At 41.6% G+C, this 25,891-nt stretch overlaps 1 long non-coding RNA gene across 1 annotated transcript; it reads right to left on the minus strand.

Annotated features, from left to right (window-relative positions):
• Positions 1 to 17,692: 17,692 nt before the first annotated feature.
• On the minus strand, positions 17,693 to 25,480 carry LOC141100309 (uncharacterized). The gene is made up of 2 exons (XR_012234673.1): positions 25,274 to 25,480; positions 17,693 to 18,305 (listed from the first exon to the last, which is right to left on the minus strand). It is a non-coding gene; the product is annotated as an uncharacterized lncRNA (long non-coding RNA).
• Between the last annotated feature and the right edge of the window lie 411 nt (positions 25,481 to 25,891).

Raw genomic sequence — 25,891 nt, forward strand, 5'->3', positions numbered from 1 at the left:
TGTGGTTTGTTTTATTTCTAATAAATGACTTTATTCTGGCTGTGTCTTTATTTACCATACAACTATAGGATTAGTAATGGATCGGTGTCTTATAGATGCCTCTCCATTACTAAGCCGTGGGCTTGATGTCACCTAAAAATACAAAGGTGACATCAACCCCTAAAAAAGTTCAGAGAATGGTGACTGGTCTGCAAACCATGTCCGATGAGGAACGGTTACAGGATTTGGGAATGTTTAGCTTGCAAAAAAAAGAAGACTGAGAGGAGACTTAATAGCTGTCTACAAATATCTCAAGGGCTGTCACATTGTAGAAGGATCAACTTTATTCTCATTTGCACAAGGAAAAACTAGAATCAATGGGATGAAACTGAATAGGAGGAGATACAGATTAGATATTAGAAAAAAACTTTTTGACAGTGAGGATGATCAATGAGTGGAACAGGCTGCCACGAGAAGTGGTGATTTCTCGTTCAATGGAAGTTTTCAAACAGAGGCTGGACAGACATCTGACTGGGATGATTTAGTGAATCCTGCTTTGAGCAGAGGGTTGGACCAGATGACTCAGGAGGTCCCTTCCAACTCTATCATTCTATGACATGAGTGTATGCTGTGAACCTTTAGACACGTGAAAATACACATGAGGGTATGAGTAATAAATAAACAAAATTGCAACAAATAAATTGGTATGCAAGAAGGGGAAACATACGAACAAGGTATGATGACAAATATACAACAAGAAGTGATAAAAAAAAAAAAATTATATATATATATATACACACACACACACACACCAGCTGAAGAGCCCAGCGCTGCCTGGGCATAGTAACTAACTACAGTTAGTTATAACAAATTATAATGATTGTATCTACAGTTGTGGCCAAAAGTATTGACACCCCTACAATTCTGTCAGATAATACTCAGTTTCTTCCTGAAAATGATTGCAAACACAAATTCTTTGGTATTATTATCTTCATTTAATTTGTCTTAAATGAAAAAACACAAAAGAGAATGAAGCAAAAAGCAAAACATTGATCATTTCACACAAAACTCCAAAAATGGGCCAGACAAAAGTATTGGCACCCTCAGCCTAATACTTGGTTGCACAACCTTTAGCCAAAATAACTGCGACCAATCGCTTCCGGTAACCATCAATGAGTTTCTTACAATGCTCTGCTGGAATTTTAGACCATTCTTCTTTGGCAAACTGCTCCAGGTCCCTGATATTTGAAGGGTGCCTTCTCCAAACTGCCATTTTTAGATCTCTCCACAGGTGTTCTATGGGATTCAGGTCTGGACTCATTGCTGGCCACCTTAGAAGTCTCCAGTGCTTTCTCTCAAACCATTTTCTAGTGCTTTTTGAAGTGTGTTTTGGGTCATTGTCCTGCTGGAAGACCCATGACCTCTGAGGGAGACCCAGCTTTCTCACACTGGGCCCTACATTATGCTGCAAAATTTGTTGGCAGTCTTCAGACTTCATAATGCCATGCACACGGTCAAGCAGTCCAGTGCCAGAGGCAGCAAAGCAACCCCAAAACATCAGGGACCCTTCACCATGTTTGACTGTAGGGACCGTGTTCTTTTCTTTGAATGCCTCTTTTTTTCTCCTGTAAACTCTATGTTGATGCCTTTGCCCAAAAAGCTCTACTTTTGTCTCATCTGACCAGAGAACATTCTTCCAAAACGTTTTAGGCTTTTTCAGGTAAGTTTTGGCAAACTCCAGCCTGGCTTTTTTATGTCTCGGGGTAAGAGGTGGGGTCTTCCTGGGTCTCTTACCATAGAGTCCCTTTTCATTCAGACTCCGACGGATAGTACGGGTTGACACTGTTGTACCCTCGGACTGCAGGGCAGCTTGAACTTGTTTGGATGTTAGTCGAGGTTCTTTATCCAACATCCGCACAATCTTGCGTTGAAATCTCTTGTCAATTTTTCTTTTCCATTCACATCTAGGGAGGTTAGCCACAGTGCCATGGGCTTTACACTTCTTGATGACACTGCACACGGTAGACACAGGAACATTCAGGTCTTTGGAGATGGACTTGTAGCCTTGAGATTGCTCATGCTTCCTCACAAGATGGTTTCTCAAGTCCTCAGACAGTTCTTTGGTCTTCTTTCTTTTCTCCATGCTCAATGTGGTACACACAAGGACACAGGACAGAGGTTGAGTCAACTTTAATCCATGTCAACTGGCTGCAAGTGTGATTTAGTTATTGCCAACACCTGTTAGGTGTCACAGGTAAGTTACAGGTGCTGTTAATTACACAAATTAGAGAAGCATCACATGATTTTTCGAACAGTGCCAATACTTTTGTCCACCCTCTTTTTTATGTTTGGTGTGGAATTATATCCAATTTGGCTTTAGGACAATTCTTTTTGTGTTTTTTTTATTTAAGACAAATTAAATGAAGATAATAATACCAAAGAATTTGTGTTTGCAATAATTTTCAGGGAGAAACTGAGTATTATCTGACAGAATTGCAGGGGTGTCAATACTTTTGGCCACAACTGTATATATATATATATATATATATATATATATATAAAGCTAAGTGTAAAGCCCCGCCCACTCCGCATAGCTACATTCACTATATCCCACATCATCCCGTCAGCCAGAGCCACCGGACTACTCCCCCTAATATACCACATCATCCCGTCACAGACGCCGGACTACTACCTCTAATATCCCACATCATCCCATTAGCCAGAGCCACCAGACTACTACCCCTAATATCCCACATCATCCCGTCAGCCAGAGCCACCAGACTACTACCCCTAATATCCCACATCATCCCGTCAGCCACAGCTACCGGACTACTACCACTAATATCCCACATCATTCCATCAGCCAGAGCCACCGGACTACTACCCCTAATATCCCACATCGTCCCATCAGCCAGAGCCACCGGAATACTACCCCTAATATCCCACATCATCCCGTCAGCCTGGGGTCAGAACAAGAGCGCTGAGTGGAACGGTCCTAACTTCCATACCAGGGATCCCTTTAAGAGAGGCCTGGGGTCAGAACCAGAGCGCTGATTGGATTTGCCCTGACTTCCATACCAATGATCCCTTTAATAGAAGCCTGGGGTGAGAATCAGAGCGCTGAGGGATTTACCTTCCATAGTGCTCCCTACGGTGAAAAATATTCTAGCCCCTAGTCGTTTAAAGTCCTCTGATAAAGCAATTGATAGGAATACTAGCATTAATGGTGTTTTCAAATGCGGTGCCAAGAATTGTCTATGTTGTCATGCAATCATACATCGTGCAGTTAATTTTATTTCTTCTAAAACAAATGAAATCTTCCCTTTTAAACAATATATGAACTGCATGACAGATTTTGTTATTTATCTAATAACGTGTAAATGTGAGAAGCAGTACATAGGGAGAACCACACAACCCCTTCACCTCAGACTAAACTCACACCGTTATAACATCAAAAAAGGTTTTTTACTTCATGGTCTATCTAAGCACTTTTTGTTAGCGCATAATAAGAATTACAATGAACTTCATATGTGTCCCATTGAGCATATACCAAGTAATGTCCCTAATACAATTCAGAAGCTCAACCATAAAGAAATATACTGGATCTATCGGTTGAATACATTGAAACCGCATGGTTTAAATGAAGTCACGGAGGTGTTTCTTTAAAGTGAACAATTTTTCTTTTTATATACACATAATTCTTTTTACTTCCCAAATTAATATTTTCACTCACTTAAAGGAATTGTTTTTTCCTGTTTGTCATATTTGATAGCGGTGAATCGATCTCACATACCCTTGGATTTTTCTTTTCCCTTTGTTTTTCCTGCGTTCTTTGGTGTTGCTCCACTTGATCGTGTAACTGACACCCTCTTGCAAATTATTAATATATCTATTCTAATATGCTCTAACTATATTTGTGTGCAATATTATGAACTGCAATATTCTAGCATATCTCAAAACTGGCTACTTAATCAATTGAATAATGAAAAGAATTTTTTAAAAAATAAAACTGTTCTTGATATAATTTTTATTTTATATTAAAAGATTTTTTACATAAAAATTTTTTTATATAACTTTGTATATATATATATATATATATATATATATATATAAATTTTATGTGGATATGTGCAATCATATATATGGAATTGAAATAAAAAATTTTTTTTTATAAAAACACTTTCTGTTTAGAAAATTTCATGACTAAAATTATCTTAAAGAATCTTTCCTTTATGTATATTATTGGATATGACATCTTCTGTGCGATTAGATCGTGGCTCTCTCAATAGGATGTTCTTTCTGCTGAGTGCAATTTTCTTTGATTTTAGAAGTTCGCGTCCCTTTTTTTTTTTTTTCTCTTTTCTTTTAATCCCTTTCTCTGACCACTGCAAACAAATAAATCAAACTCTATTAATATAAGTATTATAACAATTGTTTAACAAAAATGTTATTATGTTTCCTCTATTATATGTCTATCCTGTGTCCATGCAATGAACTTTGACATCTTTCTGATCAGGTGATCTATTTGACTCGTCTGGCACTGAACACCTCAATGTCAATTATACTGTTTTTTTCTATTTAAGATCTTTTTCATGACATATGTATGTGTTTTTTTCCTGAGGAAGGAGTTCTGTGAGATTCTGAAACGCGTAGAATAAAGACCACTGTATTAATATAATCCGAGTTTTTAGTGATTCGCAGCGCGGATTGTCTGACCACATTTTTCCTATTCTGAATCTTCCATGGGTGCAACTCGAAACTTCTGAGAGTGATTGGTATTGATCGCATTAATAAGGACTCTAGAGGTGGTGATTTAAAAACCAATCTAGCTCAAAAGGGAACGAGGTGGATTTCTATGATTGGCTCACTTCAACCTCATGGTTTGAATGAGGTTATGAGCTTTGCTCCCTTTTTATAATGTATATTGGATCTGATGGTGCTCTGATCCTTTATTTTATGTGGATATTTTTATGGTTGTCTGTGCTTACTCTAATTGTGTTTTTTCGTGTTTTTATTGAATATATTATACATCTGTCTTGTGACTGTCTTTCTGCCCTTTTTGAAGCTCAAGTGGATTTGAATTTACTTACCTGATGTCTTCTGTTACTCAGCTCCTGATTTTGAAGAGGAATTTGCCCATCGGATATATATATATATATATATTTTTTTTTTTATATTATTTTATTTTTATTGTTTATGTATATTATTTATTTTCTATGTAACATAGAAACTGTCTACTTTATTTAATTTGTGCTTCACTTTTTTCTTATCATTCACTTTTGCATTTTTTCACTCTTACCATTTAGCCATATTTCTTATTGTCGTATTGCTTATGTATTATCTTTACACTTTATACATGTGTGTATATTATCATTTGTTTCCATTTCTTTTGTGTATGCATTATCATCACGTTACACATATTAATATTTATGTCTATTTACTCTTATATTTTTTGTTTTTCATATTTTCCATGGCATTTTACTTATATTATATATTCCACTCCTTTCACGTGCATCTGTCACTTGTCCCTATGTCCTCCTTAATCCGTGGACTTCCTCCTCTTCTTCTACTTGTCAGCACACGCCTTCCCCTCTGCAGCGGCGTGCGCTTGGTTTGGCTGACGTGACCGGGTTGCCGTGGTAACGCGTCCCTTTGCGTCATCCTCCCTTCCCTCCTCTTGACGCGCAGAGGTGGGCAGTGACTGATGACGTGGGACGCCGGACCCGCCGCTTCCTGGGTCTCCACTCAGCTGATGCAACTGCCGCATTACAGCGCTTATACAAATATCGGTACCTTAACTCCTATCACATGCACATCCCCCTGGAAGAAGCGACAAGCGAAACGCGTGTCGGGGCCCTCTCCTTGTCCTGTCTACATGGTAACTATGCCTCTCAGTGACAGTCAGCTTTAATGGACACTTGCACTGTTACATGCATCCTTAGGTCTATATTTCTAATCCATTGCAGCACTATTGCACTTTATGTTATGTCTTGCTGACTGTCATTGCAAACTTATCCTTGCACTTTTGCACTTTAAAATTCTGCTTACGGCCATGTACTTGTGACGCTACATTGTTAGCCATTGCAGCCACTTTTTGGGCATTACTATATATTTTATGCAAACAGCTCACATTACTAACTAGGTTTTACCTGAATTTATTCTACTTTTGGTACCTTATATACTCTCTTCATGAAATCTCTATTTAATGTGGTTACTTTGCTCTATATTTATTATCTAATCATATGTGATTTCATCGTCACAAGCATATAACTTTTTTTGTAGACCCCTTGGAGCTCATTCTGTTCAGTTTCAGTCTCTTTATACTAATGTAATTTTACTCTTTTTTGTGTATTCAATAAACCTTTATTTTAATTACATTTTTTGGTTTCACACTTCTGGTTTTTGGTGTCAAGTTTAGAAAATACACTGGGCCCCCAGAAGCTGATTATATAGGGAATGAGTGGAAATGGGTAGGTACTTTTAAACGTGATCTTGTTTAGTGCTCGGAAATCAAGGCAAGGATGGAGACCCATCTTTCTTTTTAACAAAGAAAAATCCAGCAGCTACAGGGGATGAGGAAGGACGGATATGACCCTTCCGTAAACTTTCGTTAACATATTCATAGAATATAAGTCTGCAAGGACAGGGTCCCCTCCCCTCTGTACCAGTCTGTCATTGTAAATTTGTTTACTGTTAATGATATCTATAACAAAACCAGGGGAAGAGTCTTGAGGAGATAATTTGCATATTCCCAGTGCCTTCTGGGATAAGTGAAGAGTCTCCGCGAGCTCAACGATCACTGGGTTTTGGCCGTTGCAGCTGAAAAGAGGAAATCGGAAAAAACCGCGCGCCTATAGGCGCGCGAATTTTGGCTCATCTTTCATCGTTTTTAAGAAATCTCAAGATGGAAGAGGCCAGGAGCCATTTGGTGAGCTGCATTTCTTGCTACATGTTCACAGATTTACCAGTGGAAAAGCCAAACTTCACATGCCACAAATGCAAGCTTGTGTCCCTGTTGGAGGAAAAGTTGCAAAATCTCGAAGAGAGGTTAGCTACGTTGAAGATCATTAAGGAAGGTGAAGAGTTCTTGGACAGAGCAGAATGATCTCTTCATGTTACAGAAAGAGAAGAAATTCGAAGTGCACCTGAAGAAACAGAGGAATGGAGACATGTGACCCAGAGAAGCAGGAGGATCAGGAGGCAGTCAGCACCCATACTGCTCAGGAACCAGTACCAGGCTCTCACGCAGGAAAACGATGAAGAAATACATCAGGATAAGACTTTGCCCACAAACAGCAACCTTGTACGCCTTCAGAGTCCTCCTGGATGGAGAAAGAAAAATGTTGTGAAGAAGAAACGGAGAGTGGTGGTCATGGGGGATTCCCTGTTGAGAGGAACAGAGGCCGCTATCTGCAGACCGGATATAACTTCAAGAGAAATGTGCTGTCTTCCAGGTGCAAAAATTAAAGATGTGTCTGACAGGATATCAGGACTCTTCAGACCTACAGATGACTACCCATTCCTGCTACTACATGTGGGGACAAATGACACCGCAAGAAACGACCTGGAAACCATCTGCAGAGACTTTGAAGACTTAGGCAAGAAAGTGAAAGAACTGGGAGCGCAGGTGGTCTTCTCTTCCATCCTCCCAGTGGATGGCCATGGAACAAGGAGGTGGAATAAGATTCTGCAGGTGAACAACTGGCTACGTCGATGGTGCCGTCAGCAACGATTTGGATTTCTGGATCACGGAGTGAACTACTTATACGATGGACTACTTGCTAGAGATGGGGTGCACCTTACGAAGACTGGAAAGCATGTGTTTGGAAGTCGCCTTGCTACACTTGTAAGGAGAGCTTTAAACTAGAACAACATGGGAAGGGAAGCAAAAGACCAGAAAAAGCCATACACTTGACAAATGCTATTGAGAATTCTGCTATTAGAAGTGGAAAGGAAGAACAAAGACAAAAGAATCTAATTAATAAAAATATTGGAGAAAGAGAAACCAATCAAACTAAAATGTTTCTATGCTAATGCACAAAGCATGGGCAACAAACAAGGAGAATTGGAACTACTAACACAGGAAAAGAAATATGATGTCATTGGAATCACTGAAACTTGGTGGGACGATACACATGATTGGAATACAAGACTAGAAGGATACAACTTATTTGCAAGAAACAGACTTGATAAACGAGGAGGAGGTGTCGCATTGTATGTTAGAAACACGTATATCTGCACAGAGATTGAAGCTTCAGAGACTGGGAGTTCTGTGGAAACTGTTTGGGTAAGAATACAAGGACAGAACAATGGAAAGGACACCATTGTAGGCATTTACTACAGGCCACCTGTGCAAGCTGAAGATATGGATGAACTCTTTATGCATTAAATGGCCAAGTTCTCCAAAAAATATGACATAGTTGTCATGGGAGATTTCAACTATCCAGAAATTTGTTGGGAATCTCTCTCAGGCAAAACTAACAGGTCAAGGAAATTCTTATCCTCTCTTGCTGACAACTTTATCTTCCAAAAGGTAAGGGAGAAAACAAGGGGAACTGCTACCTTGGATCTAATCCTTATAAACAGGGAGGAAATGGTTGAGGAGGTAAAAGTGGCTGGGACCCTAGGAGGTAGTGACCATGCTATTTTAGAATTTTGGATAACTAGAGGCGGAAGAGCTGTGAAGACTCAGACGTCAAGGTTAGATTTCAGAAAGGCAGATTTTAAGGGATTCAGAAAGAGAATTGGAGGGATCCAATGGCTGGATATCCTAAAAGACAAAAATGTCCAGGAGGGATGGGAAATCTTGAAAAATGAAATTCTCAAAGCACAGTTGTTAACAATTCCGAAAAGAGGGAAGAATAGGAAGCATTTAAGGAAACCAGGATGGATGAACACAGAACTTAAGCACATGCTAAAAAGGAAGAAAAAAGTGCTTATAAAATGGAAAGAGGGAGGCATATCTAAAGAAGAATATAATGCTGTCTGCAGAACCTGCAGGGCACAAATCAGATTAGCTAAAGCTGAAAATGAATTGAGGCTTGCAAGAGATGTCAAAAACAATAATAAAGGATTTTGGGGATATGTCAAAAGTAAAAGTCAAAGATGCTATAGGATTTTTACAGGATGAAAATGATGAAATGGTAAGACAGGATGTTGAGAAGGCTGAACTTTTAAATTCCTATTTTGCATCTGTTTTCTCTCAGAAAGGAAATGTAACATCAACTGTTATTCACTGTCCTATTAAGGGAATAGAAGAATCCAGGATATCTATAAGCAGAAAGATAGTGAGGAAACACTTAGCTAACCTAAATGAATTCAAGTCTCCAGGTCCAGATGAATTACACCCCAGAGTACTGAAGGAGATAGCAGAAGAAATTTTTGAACCCCTCTCCATAATCTTTGAAAATTCTTGGAGAACAGGAGAAGTGCCAGAAGACTGGAGAAGAGCAAATGTTGTTCCTATCTTCAAAAAGGGGAAGAAGGTGGACCCAGGGAACTATAGGCCGGTGAGTCTGACTTCTATACCAGGAAAGATCTTTGAACAAATTATTAAACAACATGTATGTCAATACCTGGATAAGAATGAAGTGATTAAACAGAGTCAGCATGGGTTTGTAACTAATAAGTCATGTCAGACTAACTTAATTTCCTTCTATGACGGTATTACTGATTGGGTGGATCAAGGAAATGCTGTAGATATAGTATATCTTGACTTCAGCAAAGCATTTGACAAAGTCTCTCATACAATCCTTATTGAAAAAATGACTAAGTATGGAATGGACAAGGCAACTGTTAGGTGGATTCATAACTGGCTTAGTGATCGGACCCAAAGAGTGGTCGTAAATGGCTGCACATCCAGTTGGAAGAATGTCTCAAGTGGGGTACCACAGGGCTCTGTCCTGGGCCCTGTATTGTTCAACATCTTTATCAACGATTTAGATGAAGGAATTGAGGGTAAACTGATTAAATTTGCTGATGACACAAAGCTAGGAGGGATAGCTAATACTAGAGAAGAGAGAGAGAGGATTCAAAAAGATTTAAATAAACTGGAGAAGTGGGCAGCAACTAACAGAATGGTTTTTAACAGGGAGAGATGCAAAGTACTACATCTGGGCAATAAAAATGAAAAAAGCATATATAGAATGGGAGGAATAGGGCTAAGTGACAGCACATGTGAAAAAGACTTGGGTATACTAATAGATCACAGACTGAATATGAGTCAACAGTGTGATGCAGCAGCAAAAAAGGCAAATGCAATTCTAGGATGTATTAACAGAAGCATACAGTCTAGATCACGTGAAGTCATTATTTCCCTCTACTCCTCTTTGGTCAGACCTCATCTGGAATATTGTGTCCAGTTTTGGGCACCACATTTTAAAAAAGACATCAACAAACTGGAGCAAGGTCAGAAAAGAGTGACCAGAATGGTGACCGGTCTGCAAACCCTGTCTTATGAGGAAAGGTTGCAGGATTTGGGAATGTTTAGTTTGCAAAAGAGAAGACTGAGAGGAGACTTAATAGCTGTCTACAAATATCTAAAGGGCTGTCACATTGTAGAAGGATCAACTTTTTTCTCATTTGCACAAGGAAAGACTAGAAGCACTGGGATGAAACTGAATAGGAGGAGATACAGATTAGATATTAGAAAAAAACTATGAACTTTGTATGTAACCCCCTTTCTCATGTACAGCACCATGGAATTAATGGTACTATATAAATAAATAATAATATTCTTTCATGGCGGACCGTTCAGGCCCCGATAAATTGTAAAGGCGAGCTTTTGGTAATTTGGCACTAGGAATAAGGTCAATAGCACAATCATAGGGCCGATGAGGAGGTAGTATCTCCACCGCTTTTTCTGAGAACACATCTCCAAAGTCCTTCAGGTACCCCAGAAGACCCTACAGACTAGCGGAGCATATTTGTACATTTTTTAGTCATTTCTTGGAACAGTTGGGGTCCCATTTCACAATCCCCTTCAGACACCAATCAATAACTGGATTGTGAGTCTGCAACCATGGAAACCCCAGTACCAATCCAGCAGGTAAATTATCCAACACAAAACAGGAGATGGATTCAGTGTGGAGTGTCCCCACTTGGAGAGGGAAATTGCTCTCTTGACCAAGCTGTGAGCTAACAGTGTCTTGTCAAGGGCGATAATTTGAATGGGTCTTTCTAAACTAACTGTCCCTAACCCTAACTTCAGAACCAGTCCCGAATTAATAAAGTTAGCAGCAGACCCACAGTCAATGCCAATGTTGATAACACCTGGTTCTCGAAGGAAATCATCGTATTTATCAGTACTTTATCAGAGAAAGAAAAAGGTACCTGGGAGTCTGGGTGACCTCCTCAGTCATCCCCCAGACTCCGACATTCTCCCGATGATTTGGTGGCTTGAGGATGGTTTGGGCAATTCTTAAGAAATCGTCCAGAGAGACCGCAGAGTCCGAGATCTTGTCTTCGTCTTCTCTCTGCAACAGACTGGCAACTCTAACCTCGGGTAAATGGACCTGCTCAGGGGAAGTATAACATGCGGCCTGCTGTTCAGCATGTCTCTCATGGATTCTGCGGTCCATTCGTATGGCCTGAGTCATGGCCTCCATCAGAGAACTAGGGGCGTCATGGAGGACCAAAGCATCCTTGAGTGTCTCGGAAAGGCCTCTTTGGAACTGGCACCTGAGAGCAGCATCGTTCCATAGAATTTCGGTGGACCACTGCCAGAACTAAGTACAGTAGTCCTTAGCTGTGCGACCCCCCCCCCCTGTGCCAGGTTCATGATCTTAGCCTCTGCAACCTGGATTCTGTTGGGTTTGTCATATATCAGACCTAAACTGTCAAAAAAGGCATCAACGGAAAACTTCTGGGGCTTGAGGGAACAAAGAAAATGCCCAGGTCTGAGGACCCCCTCGCAGTAGGGACATGATTATTCCCACCCGCTGGAACTCCTTACCTGACGACTAGGGGCTCAGGGTAAAAAAACTTACAGCTCTCGAAAAAATACCCTAAACTGGTCTTTCTGTCCTGAAAATTTATCAGGGAGGGATATGACAGGTTTGGGAGAGACCAACTATATATCAGAGGGTACTGATGTCACAGGCACTGCCGGCAGTGAGGCACGATGGGAGGTCTTCATCAAGTTATTTATCTGACCCTGCAACTGATATTGCGATGACTCCAGACTCTGGCAATCCTTTGCCAGATCTTGAGTCATCTGTGTCAAATTCACCACCTGGTCACAAAGAGTGTGAACAGGATCCATACTGGCAAAAAACAAAGTCGTAGCAGCCAGACGTAATGTGACGCTAGTCACTTATCACGGCCAAGCCGTCAGTCAGAATGTTCAAGGAGTCCAAGGTCTGAAGCGAGGAGGGTATGTAATAAACAGAAGGAAGAGACAAAAGCGTAGTCAGGTAACGTTTCGAAGTCAGAGTACTGGGGGGATAGTCAGAACAAAGTCCAAGGTCAGGCAACAGATCAAGCAGAACTTAAGGCACAGGAAAGCACAAAGCACAAACCTCACAAGATGAATGTACGTCTGGTAGTGGTCTGGGAAAAGCTGCTCAGTTAAGTAGGCATGGCAGTTACCCGGGATAGTGAACACCTGGAGACTGCTGATGCCTCCCAGTAACAGAGTGTCTAGTCGAGCTTTCAATAAACACACTGACAGCTCAGCACACTCCTGACAAGCCTCGATTGTCTGCAGACAGGTTCATATCACCACCACAACATCATATCGTGGGATACAGTGGGCTGTTTCACATTTAGCAACAGAAAAAAATATAATTTTTTTTAATGCGCCTTAGGTCTGTAGACAGTTTCATCACCACAGCACTAAATGACAAGGGATTCAGCGGGCTGTTTCACATTTAGCTAGTGAAAAAATAAGATTTAGAATGCTATACTCGTGCATGGAGCACAATAGAAGCAGTGCACAACACACTTGTAGGACATGTGCCCTGCTGGCTTTGCTTGTGGACCTGAGTGATGGCCAAAAAAGTGCTGGAAGATAAATTTAACAGCCACACTGGAAACTAGCTAGCTACACTATCTGACTGATGTACCACCGCCCAGCTAACTAGCCAAAATCTTGCTGCTAACAGTGTCGGCGTCAGGAGCAGTCTCTGCGCTGTTTCAGTGTCAAAATGGCGCTAAAACAAGATATCCGCGCTTTATATGGAGAGGGACATGTGATTTCAGCAGCCAATGACACATGCCGTTGTGTCAGGACATTGTGGGTGTTTCCTGCGCCACTATCGGCTAGCCGCAATGTGAATACATAAAGTTAGGAAGAAAAAGAAATTACTGTTTACAAGAATGCCACGCCTCTGAGCTCTGCAAACCCCCTCCCCTCATCAAACACATGCCAAACGCTCATGATACACCACCATTATTGTTGCTAAAGTGCTGAAAATACCTTTGTGGCAATGCAAATATTTTCCAGCACTTTTTACCGAATGTTACTGATTTTTTCTGCTTTTATAAAATTTTACTCATGTTTCCAATCACGAAACGGAATGTGCCATATTTGTGCCGAATTTATAATTGGCGATCATTTTCCTCAGAAAAATGTTATTTTAGCCCCAAATTTAGCATTTTCATAAGGGTAACAGGAGAAATTGCACTGTATAATTTGTAGTGCACTTTCTCTTGAGTACGCCGATACTCCATATGACAGAGAAAACTACTGTTTGGACGTATGGCAGGGCTCTGAAGGAATGGAGCATCATTTGACTTTTTGAATGTAACATTTCCTGGAATCATTAGCGGATGTCATGTCCCATTTGGAGAGCCCGATATGCCTAAACAGTGAAAAACCCCCACAAGTGACTGCATTTTGGAAGCTAGACTCCTCAAGGAATGTATTAAATGGGTGATGAGCACCTTGAACCCCCAGGGTCTTCACAGAAGTTCATAACATTGAGCCATGAAATTAATAAAATAACTGTCATGATCTAGGTGGGATCTCACAGAGTAAATACACAAAGTAACCTTTTTTTTTTCCTTTGGCTGTGTGCCAAAGGTGGTTTTGCCCCCGGTGGCCATTAGGGTCATTGCACTGTGGTGATTTCAGTTAGTTTTCCCCCCGGTGGCCATTAGGGTCATTGCACTCTGGTTACCTTAGTTTGTGCACGTGATTATGCAAAAGGTGTGATGCTCTATAAAAGAGTATCAGGTGTGTTAATCACTGTTGGTGATATTGTGAATTCCTCAGTTACAAGCAAGCCTGGGTGAAGGATGGAGCTGAAGGAGAGTCCCGAGCAGCTCAGAGAGAGTCCTAGAGTGGCAGCTATGGTGTCTGCAAGGAGGGCTGGCATGGATTGGTGGAGTCGCAGCGATGATGTCAGCAAGGAGTGCCTGCATGGCTTGGTGGAGTGGCAGCTGTTGTGTAGAGCTGCACTCAAAATGCTGGACTCATTGGCAGAAAAGCTCGACTGATTTGCTGGACTTTGTCTCTGGACAGCTGCATGGAGGTGGTGACTCTGGTTGCTCCAAGGCTGCACTATGGTGTTGGATCCGGTGGGAGGAAACGATGCACGCAGGTAGTGGGCTCTGTTGCTAGGAGCGTAAGCAACAGAGCAAAGCTAAGTGGTGTTTCCCCTGTTTTGTTACTTTTCCTTATGTGTGTTTAGTGCAGTGGTGGGATTAGTTTCCGCACCGACCAATTCCCTAGTGAGGGTTTAGGTGCAGGGCGAGCTAGGGTTAAAAGGTATCCTGAGCGGCGCCCGGTGCGGAACCGGCCTAGGGAACGTTAGGAGTGTAAAGACACTGACTCAGGGGAGTGCAGGAGGTCTCCACGTCCCCCGTTCCCTATCGCAGGGCCACCATTGTTATTGTTACCCAGGTTTCCCTTATTGTTTAAATTCGCCTTACTGGAGGCGGGGTTTCCAGATTTACGTGTATTACCTAAACTCACCTGTTGGAGGCGGCGTATCCAGCTGCACGTGTTATTGTTTAAATTCGCCCAACTGGAGGCGGTGTATCCAGGGTCACGCGTGTCATCTAAATCCGCCCTGCTGGAGGCGCTGTGTCCAGCCACGCGTGACCATGACAATAACATTTTTACTCACAAAAATGTTGTTTTAGCCCTAAGTTTTTAATTTTTCTAAGGGCTAATACGAAATTTTATTTAGGTCCATTTTATACTGGGTACACCAATACCCTACATGTAATCGGGAAATATTTTCAGCCACAGTGTAAAGCTCAGAAGGCAAGGAGCGTCATATTTTACTGTTATGGTTTGCAGGTGCCATGACCCACTGGGAGAGCCCATGAGGTGCCAGAAAAGCAGAAATCCCCATAAGTGACCCCATTTTACTAACTACACCTCTCAATGAATTCATCTAGGGGTACAGCGACCATAATGACACCACGGGTGTGTTACAGAATTTTATACCATTGGGCAGTGAAGAAAAAATAACTACATTTTTACCACCAAAAGTTTGTTTTAGCCAAAGATAATATATTTTCACACAAGAAATGGGTAAAAATGGCACCAAAATTTGTCCCACAATTTCTATTGAATGTATAAATACCCCATATGCTCTTGTACAGTACTACTTAGCTATACAGAGAGACTCGGGAGGAATGGAGCACTATTTGCCTCCTGGGCGCAGATGTTCCAAGAACAGTTTGCAGACTCCAAATACAGAGCCCCTAATTGCTGGAAGAGCAGAATCCCCCTGTAGCGACCATATTTTGGAAATTATACCCCTTGTGACAATTTTGACTCCATGGATATTTTCCAGAAACAAGCAATGAATGTTGCGAGTGAAAATTACAATCTGCCTTTGGATTTGGGAGCACAGAATTTGCCAAATTTCTTTTTGGCAGGTCAGAAGTAAATTAGCTTTTCCAGAGCCTTTGTGCTAATAGTAATGTGGAAGCCCCCTATATTTCCTTTAACAGATGACAGATCTGAGTGGGTACTTGTTTTTTTGTGGATTGAGTTCAAGCTTTTATTGGAAACATTTTTCAGAACTTTGGGATTACATTTATCTGGCGCTCGATGTTGACCACTTACTTTAAGGTTTCCATCTAAATTTCTGAGTGACCTGATTCAGATGAAATCCCCAAGGGATCCATTCAGCGTTACTCTGGACTCCGTCTGGCCTTTGTTCAGTGGTGTCCTTCTTTTCAGAAGTGCACAAAACTGTGGCCAACGGAACTTTCACGCAATCTTAAAAAGACAGACACGGCCAGATCACAGATCAAACAGTGTCGGATGGGCGGCTCATGGCACATAGTGCTGAGTGTCAGCTGTCAGAAACAGCTGAAACCTGGCCTGTGTGCACAGGAAGTCGCGATGATGTAATAATCCATCCCTGGTCAATAAAGGCCCAGGGCACAGGGACGGATTATTACGTCAGATGTCAGAAAGGGATTAGGAAGAAAAAAAAGGGGGAAAAGAGTGAAATGGAAGTTCCATATCATGTATAATAAGTTACAAGAAACAGGCAGAAAATTCAGGAAATATAAAGTGACTGTGGTGTTGAATAAATTAAACTGATACGAAATGCAGAACAAACAACAGTGCCAATAAAAGGATTAAATTGAAAATTTTAGGTGTCAAGCATACTCTGAAAATACAAAAAAGGCCAAGACATTCCTGCTCAATTGTATTAATTTTCAGAAAGTTGTGGGAAGCAGGGTGTGTTGCAGTCCGCGCTGCCGAGATTCACAAATCACCTGGGATACAAGATGTTGTAGCAGTGTACTCCTTTATTTCCTCCTACGCGTTTCGGCGCCCTTCCTGGCACCTTCCTCAGGGATATTACATCAGTCATAGGAGCAGGGAATTTATAGCCCCTTACATTAGCAATTATGGGTGTGTTCTGTTTACATGTGATGTCATAATGGTCATCACTGGGGGAGGGGCCAGCATTTTTGGCAGAATTTCACATAAATAGCATGATAAAACAAGAAAATGGTCCAAAACACTTGCTAAAATATACATAAAAATCTTACAAACAGAATGATGTAAAAATTTCCATGACAAATGCAGCAGAAACGTTGCTAAAATATCCAGACAACGCAACGTTTCTGCTGCATTTTTCATGGAAATTTTTACATCATTCTGTTTCATCCTGCTTCCCACAACTTTCTGAAGGTTTTTCCACGTGCGAGTGGTTGGTGGAGGTCCTGCAGCAGCTGATTCTGTGATATGCTCTCAAGCCAGTTGTGGGTTACACAACTGGAATAGGTGAGTGGAACTGTATTATACCGCTCATACTTCAAGTGTCACTAGTGATAGGGCACTATTGCGCCTCTTGTTCCCCCCACCATTTTTTGTATTGATACAATTGTATTAATTGAGATACATAAAAGTGCCGTGATTTGAACTTTGCTTGTAAGGTTTTGTCCTGAGGAAGAGGTCCTACGTGACCTCGAAACGCGTTGACTATTAACCTGTTTTGAAATAAAGCTTTGAAGAATATCATCTGCCGTCCATCTTTATCAGCTGCGCAGATTTGGACACATACACCCAGTTTCACCATTATCCTTGGACTTTGGACCCGTGTCCTGCAGCAGCTGATCCATGCTTTTTACATGATGCTTAGTTGCAACAAAACAAGGTTAGCGTACCTCCCCCTGTTCACCTTATATTTTTAACCAGTAAAAACCCTATTTGGGCTTTTTTTGCTCTCCAGATTTTCTACTTCTATGATATGAACCAATCATTTAGTGCTATTGGATTGAAAGTGCAACTGAATAAGGAAAAGTGCAAAATATTTATTGGGATTAAATGGTCCCAAGGTATATAAATGATATGAATATTCTATATATTTTGGATGATAGAAACTGGGTTATGATATTGAGGAGAATTCCCCTCAATACGATAACTGCCACAATTTATTTCTCAATATTTACGTACCGATATTTAAAATATATTGCAGTATGCAATAGCAAAAGAATTTTATGCTACATTTTTGCAGCTATAGTGAAAAAGCAATCCAAATAAATCACATATCGATATGCATATAGAATAAATTATCTTAAAGGCAAATATTCTAATTAGATCAAATTATCACCGTCCCAAAAAGTCCAGATCATCCACTAGGATTATAGAAAGACATTTCAAAAAAATTGTCCATGGGGTTATGCCTTCTCACGAAATTAGGTATATCCAAGACTCAAAGTCTTTTCCCCTATTGTTGTCATATGTCCAGATTTCTATAATGAAATTTTCTGGATGAAATGTTTCCAAAAAGGCTCTTCTTTTCTTATACTGTGATTATTCACATGTAGTGATCCACCTCAAAAGTCCAAGCCCAGAGGTAATGAAGGTATATCCAAATTCACAGTCAGACTTAAGTAATAGAATCCTAACAAATAAGCAGAGAATACCAAATTAAAATCCCAAAAATAAACAATAAAAACAGTCCTCAACCCATAAATATACTTCTTTACAAAAAAAATCATATTTCTAAAAATGCTTCGAAGCTGAAATTTTCATTCAAACCCTGGGGTGTAAGGGTGCCTAGTGGTGATGAGCGAGTATACTTGTTGCTCGGGTTTTCCCCGAGCATGCTCAGGTGGTCTCCGAGTATTTTGGCGTGCTCGGAGATTTAGTGTTTGTTGAAGCAGCTGCATGATTTGTGGCTACTTGACAGCCTCAATACATGAGGAATGCCTGTTAGGGAATCCCCACATGTATTCAGGCTGTCCAGAAGGCGCAAATCATACAGCTGCAGCGACAGAAACGAAATCTCTGAGCACGCCAAAATACTCGGAGACCACCTCAGCATGCTCGGGAAAGCCCAAGCAACAAGCATACTCGCTCATCACTAGTGCCTAGTCCAAAGATCCAGCGACTTTCCGTTTGTGCCAGTATTTTACCCAGGTTACCGCCCCTAGCACCCAGTGTAATCAAATCAATACCTTTGATTTTTACATACCTAATTTTTTTGCATATCTCAAACTAGAGGAAAAAAAAAAAAAAATTGGTGACAAAAACAAAACTCTTAAAATATTGAAATGTATTAATTTATAGCTAAAAAATTTTTTTTAGAAAACAGGAAAAAAAATAGTACTGAAAAAACAAAACAAAACAATTTCTTATTCATAAATTACATGTTAGAAAAAATAAAGATTGAAGAACAAATAATTGCCATTATATGAACTGGCCATATGATGGTGCTAAAGCTTCCCATTACGATTTCACATTAAAACAACAGAGAAAAGAAAAAAAAAACGAATGAGTTTTCTATATTCTTAAAATACAAACACATAAAGAGCAGGCATCATTTCCAAAATATGTTCTCATTCAATCAGCCAAATATCCATCAAAGAAAGCATAAATTTACCACTCCGGTATCTTTGTTGCTTTTAACCTCCCAGAAGGAATGGCAGAAAGAAATACATACAAATGTAGTTCAGCGTAAGTGTAGTGTGTGTTAAACACCGGAAATATACGGTAGATAAATACCTGTGTGCCTTCAGCGTATGTTAAGTGCTGCAGTCAGGACTTGACAACCTCCTGCCCTGACGAGTGCGTTTCGCCTTGCTTCTTTGGGGGACGTGTGATCTAAAGATCCAGCGACTTTCTGCTTGTGCCAGTATTTTACCCAGGTTACCACCCCTAGCACCCAGTGTGATCAAACCAAATCAATACCTTTGACTTTTAGCACATTAAAACTGCATTGATGGAACCGCTTGAAATATCAAGGGATGGTTTTCAATGTGGATTTGTGCTCAGCCATTTTTGCTTTTTCAATATCTCTGCAATGCTCCTGTACGCAAATTTTAAGTTCACGTGTTGTTAATCCTATATATACACCATGTTGAGTGATATTTCACACCTTTGAATGAACATGAAATGTAAAGATTTTGATCCATCATTGTTACAGAAATGTTTTGCTTTTATCATATTGCAGCATGCTTTACATAGTCCACATGGGTAATAGCCCTTGGTGGTACATCTAGACCTTGATGAATTCTTGGTAGAATCATAATCACTATGTAACAACATATCCTTGAAATTTCGAGATCTTTTTGCCACAATTGAATGCTTCTGTTGGAGGATTTTCTAAAGGATAGGATTGGTTTGGAGAACCATCCAATGTCTATCAATAGTCTCTCTGAACTGCAGCCATTTGTTATGGTAAACTGTAATAAGTCGTACCTGATTATTGTCTTCTGTAGTTTTTTTCTTTGCCTTTTCACAATTTTTTTTTTTTTTTGCTCTTAAATAGCTCCGCCAAATTGTTTTTCTATTGAATCAGGTCTTTAGATTGTTCTTCAAAATCTTGAGTATCCGAGCATATTAATTTTGGTCTCAGGAATTGTCCCACAGGAATTTCTTGTATTATGGCCTGTGGATAAGAAGCGTGAACATGAAGAAACCTATTCATTGCTGTAGGTTTTCAGAAGATCTTAGTAGATAAGTTTCCGTTTGGAAGGGTACATATCGGTAAGTCTAAAAAGTCGACAGTTTTGCCATACTTGAATGTTAAATTGATGTCCAGAGAGTTTTCATTTAATTTATCCATGAGATTTGAGTTCACCAACCAACCCTTCCCAGATGAACCACATGTCATCAATATATCTCATCCATCCCTGGATCATCTGGCATTGAGGTATTGACTCACTTTGAAAAATGCCTCATTCCCATGCACCCAAAAATAAATTTGCACTCGCGGGGACACAACTGGCCCCCATTGCAGTTCAGCAAGACCAAGCATATCATGATGAGAGTAGTAGTCATCAGCCGACGCCTGACCAACGGTAACCTTTTCACTGCCGATCAGCGATGCTGGCTCACATGCTGTCCTCTGTGTGACAGCTTGGGAACAGCGATACCCAGTGGCTTTGACCGGCGGTGACTTCAGTAAGGTTACCGCTGGTCAGAACCAGCGTTTCCCACTCTCGCACACAGATGATAGTGTGGGAATCCCCAGGTGTTTGGGCCCCCCCCATTAACTTGAATGAGGTCCAGGGTTCGTTATCAAGTTCGGATAAATGTACCTGAAGCAAACTTTTTTTTATAAAGTTGGGTCGAACCTGATGGACCCGAACATTCATGGATCCACCCATCCCTACCCATGAATTGCGACTCAGACCAAGCCTTCTGACACTGGGCAACACATTTCGCTACAGTATAGATTGATAGACTTGAGATTACATTGTACCCTGCACAGATTCAAAACACCATTTTCCAGATGCTACAAATCAGCACAAAAACATATCCGAGCCTCCTCCATGTTTCACAGTAGGTACAATATTCTTTTCTTTGTATCCTTCATTTCTATATATCTGAAACAAGAGCTGATGTGACTCTCTAAAAAGCTCCAGTTTTGTCTTAGGCCACGTGCACACAATGAGTATTTGGTGAGGTTTTTTTTTTACAATTTCTGAGGTAAGCCAAAACCAGGAGTGGATCAGCCAGAGGAAAAGTGTGATAGAACAATTCACTGAATGAGGACTTTAAGACTCCAATAAGGAGCCCACAAAATTGAAAAAATTGAAATGAATTACTGACTTGGGTGGACTCTCTAAATACACACGTTGTCAAAATTGTTGGTACCCCTCGTTTAATGACAGAAAAACCCACAATGGTGACAGAAATAACTTAAATCTGACAAAAGTAATAAATCAAAAATCTATGATTCCAGAAGCTCTGTATCTTGTCAATATGCATTTTGACAAACTCCAGTCTTGCTTTTTTATGTTTTGCTTTTAACATTGGTTTCCTCAGTCGTTTTCCATGATGTCCGCTTTGATTAAGACAGCACCGGATTTTGCAATCTGACACTGATGTACTTTGACATTGGAGATCACCTCTAATCCCTTTGGAAGTTGTTCGTAGCTCGTTATTTACCATTTGTATTATGAATCAATTCATTTTATCATTAATTTATCTCTTTCGACTGTGTCTGGGGATGTTGACTACAGTCCTATAGACCTTAAAGAGGTTTTCCCACAAACAAAATACATTTTAATAAATAGATCTTGGAATAAAAAGTTCTAGAATAGGATACATTAGAAAAAATGTTCCTGTGCTGTGATAATCTGATAAATGTGCCCATGCTATATACTGTGTAATGGCTGTGTACAGTGCTAGAAGCTAGAACATGATCTGATCACACCACATCTCCCGGGCAGGGGAGGAAGTAAAAGAGTTTATAAAGACAGGGCAACATCGGATTGAAGCTGATTCTTTCTCTGAGGTAAAATATTCTTACATGAGGTCCAAGTCCATGGTGTGTTGGTTGCAGGGTAATACTCAAGGTTGCTTTCTCTGTCCTCTCCCACAAACCACGGACAACAAAAAGGGGATCATTATCATCTTCATCTCCTGACTGTTGCATGTCCATCATCTGTTTCTCCTCATCCTCTTCCATTTATTCCTCGACTCCTGTACCATCACTAACAGTTTTTCAGGTACCATGAGCCCCCCTCGATCTCTGTAATCCTGCTCTACTTCTACCTCTTCCCCTGGGGCCACGGCTGCCTCACACAGACTGTTCAAAGTGTGCTCCAGCAGGTAGATGACCAGAATAGTGAAGCTGATGATGGCATCGTCAGCGCTAATCATCTTAGTAGCCATTTCAAAACTGTGCAGAAGGGTGCCGAGGTCATTCATCTGTGCCCCCTCCGTGATTTGCTTCACATCTGTACTGTGTTGGCCCATGCTATCCAAAAGGGCATACCAGGGCTCGTCGCTGCTGCCACAGTGACTGCAACATGTGCAGAATGGAATTCCACCATGTCGGAACATCATAAATCAAATGGTTAACCAGTAGGCCGAAAGACCTCTGTAGCAATGCAAGTCAATAACCTGTGGGGTGCGATCGGCGGAAGTGAGCAGACAGCAACCGGGCTTTCTGCAGTAACACATCCAGGCCGGGATAGTGGCTGAGAAATTGCTGTACCAAAAGGCTGAGGACGAGAGCCATACAACGCATATGTGTGAGGTTACCCTGGTGTCGAGCCGCCACCAGGTTTGCACTATTATCCCACACAGTCTTTCCTGGCTCCAGGTTCAGTGGAGACAGCCAGTGCTCTTACTGGCCTGGATAGCTGTCCACAACTCTCAAGCTGTGTGACTGTGAGCTCCAAAGCATATTAATATTAACACTGCCTGATTTCGATGTGCATGTCTGCGCAGAACGGAGGTGTGGGGGATTCTATCTGCACTGTTAGAACGCGTGTCTGATTAAGGAAGAGGTTAAGGGCACAGGTGGAGGCTGACTATAACTGACGCTGCTTGCAGGTAACAGCGGACTGAAATAGCTAGACAGATACCAAAATAAGGTAGGGAAGATTAACCCTCGCATGACAATCCTGGGGAAAGAATAATCAGAAACAAACCCCGGACTGGATCATGACACAAGGAGCTCAGAGACAGAATTGTGGCAAGGCACAGATCTGGCTAAGGTTAAAAAATAATTTCTGCAGTAATTAAGATTCCTTAGAGCACAATGGCCTCCATAATCCTTAATGGAAGAAGTTTGGGACCACCAGAAGACCACCCCCGGGTGAAGTCTTCCTAGACCTGGCCGTCCAGCCAAACTGAGCAATCGTCAGAGAAAAGCCTTGTTGAGAGAGGTAAAGAAGAACCCCAAGATCACTGAGTCTGAGCTCCACAGATGCAGGAGGGAGATGGAAGAAAGTTCCACAAAGTCGACTATCACTGCAGCCCTCCACCAGTTGGGCCTTTATGGCAGAGTGGCCAGACGGAAGCCTTTCCTCAGTGCCAGACATATGAAAGCCTGCATAGAGTTTGCTAAAAAATACATGAAGGACTCCCAGACTATGAGAAATCAGATTCTCTGGTCTGATCAGACAAAGATAGAACTTTTTGGTGATAATTCTAAGCCGTATGTGTGGAGAAAACCAGGCACTGCTCATCACCTGCCCAATACAATCGTAACAGTGAAACATGGTGGTGGCAGCATCATGCAATGGGGGGGGGGGGGAAGTTGTTTTTCAGCTGCAGGAACAGGACGACTAGTTACAAGTGAAGAAAAAAAGTGCTCTGGACCTCAGACTTGGCCAAAGGTTCACCTTCCAACAAGACAATAACCCTAAGCACACAACTAAAATAACAAAGGAGTGGCTTCAGAACAACTCTGTGACCATTCTTGACTGGCCCAGCCAGGGCCCTGACCTAAACCCAATTGAGCATCTCTGGAGAGACCTGAAAATGGCTGTCCACGAACATTAACCATCCAACCTGATGGAACTGGAAAGGATCTGCAAGGAATAATGGAGAGGATCCCCAAATCCAGGTGTGAAAAACTTGTTGTATCATTCCCAAGAAGAATGATGTACTAGCTCAAAAGGGTGCTTCTACTCAGTACTGAGCAAAGGGTCTGAATACTTATGACCATGTGATATTTCAGTTTTTCTTTTTTAAGATATTTGCAAAAGTTTCTAAATTTGTTTTTTTTTCAGTCAAGATGGGGTGCAGAGTGTACAATAATGAGAAAAAAAATGAACTTTTTAGAATTTACCAAAAGGCTGCAATGTAACAAAGAGGGAAAAATTTGAAGGGGTCTGAATATTTTTTGTACCTACCCACTGTGTGTGTGTGTGTGTATATATATATATATATATATTTTTATCACCCCACCAGCTCCTGCTGGAACTGCCACAGCTCCTGCCTGCTGTAGCCACAAACCACCGGCACCTCTGGCTGCTGAACAAGCAGCTGATCGTGTCACTGCAGCTTCTGCTGCTGCAGAACCTCTTGCTGCAACTGTAACTCCCGCTGCCACAAGTCACTGCATGCTTCCGCTGTGCCATCTTCGTGGACCTGCCGATCCACAGCAACCTTCATAACCCCGCTGAGTTACAGCCAGACGCTTGGCACCTTTGTGACCCCACCGAGCCAAGGCAAGCTGACTTGAAGAAAAAAAAAAACCCTTTGTGACCCCACCGAGTCACAGCAAAACACCTCACACGTGCCTCCTGGACCGTTGCCCTTAGCAACCGAGTTTGTAGACCTCGTCCATTGCCCCTAGCAACAAAGCTACAAAAGTGCCCTTAGCATTCTCCACCATATGCAAGGCAGCGCTCACTGAGTATTTGGGAACGCCCGCTTGGCAGTGCCATAACATACAGGAAGACTCAATTTCCTTAAAAGTTCTTCTGGGTTTTTTGCTCCATATCCCCAGCAGCACAAACACAGTAGTCAGCCTTTAGGTCCGGCAACATAAAATAATAATGTCCATAACCAGGGGTTTGCTCCCTCAGACCCTGTTCACACACAGGTCAGGGAAATGTTCGTTAGACACTCAGTTCCATAGGACAGTACAGTCTCTTACTGACCGAGGTCAGTACCACTCACGGTTGTCCGAGCGTCCACTCTGGAGGTATCTCACAGACCTCTTTCCTCTGGTTCAGGAAAGCCAGCACTGCTTCCCCAGGCTGTGTGATATCCAGCAGGCAGGGTTGGCCAGGAGCTACACACACAGGAGGCCTTCTACCTCCCTGGTCACAGACAACTCTGTAGTGTCCCACCTGGACACAAGGAAGTCTGTGCACAATCCAGACTCCCACTCTCCCATGTGCTAAACACACCTTCATGATGTAGCTGTAACCCCACCCCCAGGTGAGGTATGGATCACATGGCCGGTCACCTGGTCATGACCTCATGGCAGGTCCTGAAAATACCTGCAGGTCCCGAAGGAAAACAGGGGAACAGCCAGCACCCTCACCTAAAGGTGAGGTCATATGGGTAGCCTGACCCTCCCATCTCTCATAGCTACCCGCAACCTGGACCCAGTGCACTAACCATTATATTAGTGCTCATGTGCACTAATAATAAAACACTCCGGGTTGCATCTCAGGGAGCATCCATCCCTGTGACATATATCGGCCATTCACAACCCTGCCAATCACTGTTTCTGCATCACCACAGACGGAACGCCTCTATGCATGACCTGGGGAGCCCACATAGCGCCCC

The sequence above is a fragment of the Dendrobates tinctorius genome, unplaced genomic scaffold, assembly GCF_039654945.1.
Source record: "Dendrobates tinctorius isolate UK_male_01 unplaced genomic scaffold, ASM3965494v1 ptg000011l, whole genome shotgun sequence".
NCBI lineage: Eukaryota > Metazoa > Chordata > Amphibia > Anura > Dendrobatidae > Dendrobates > Dendrobates tinctorius.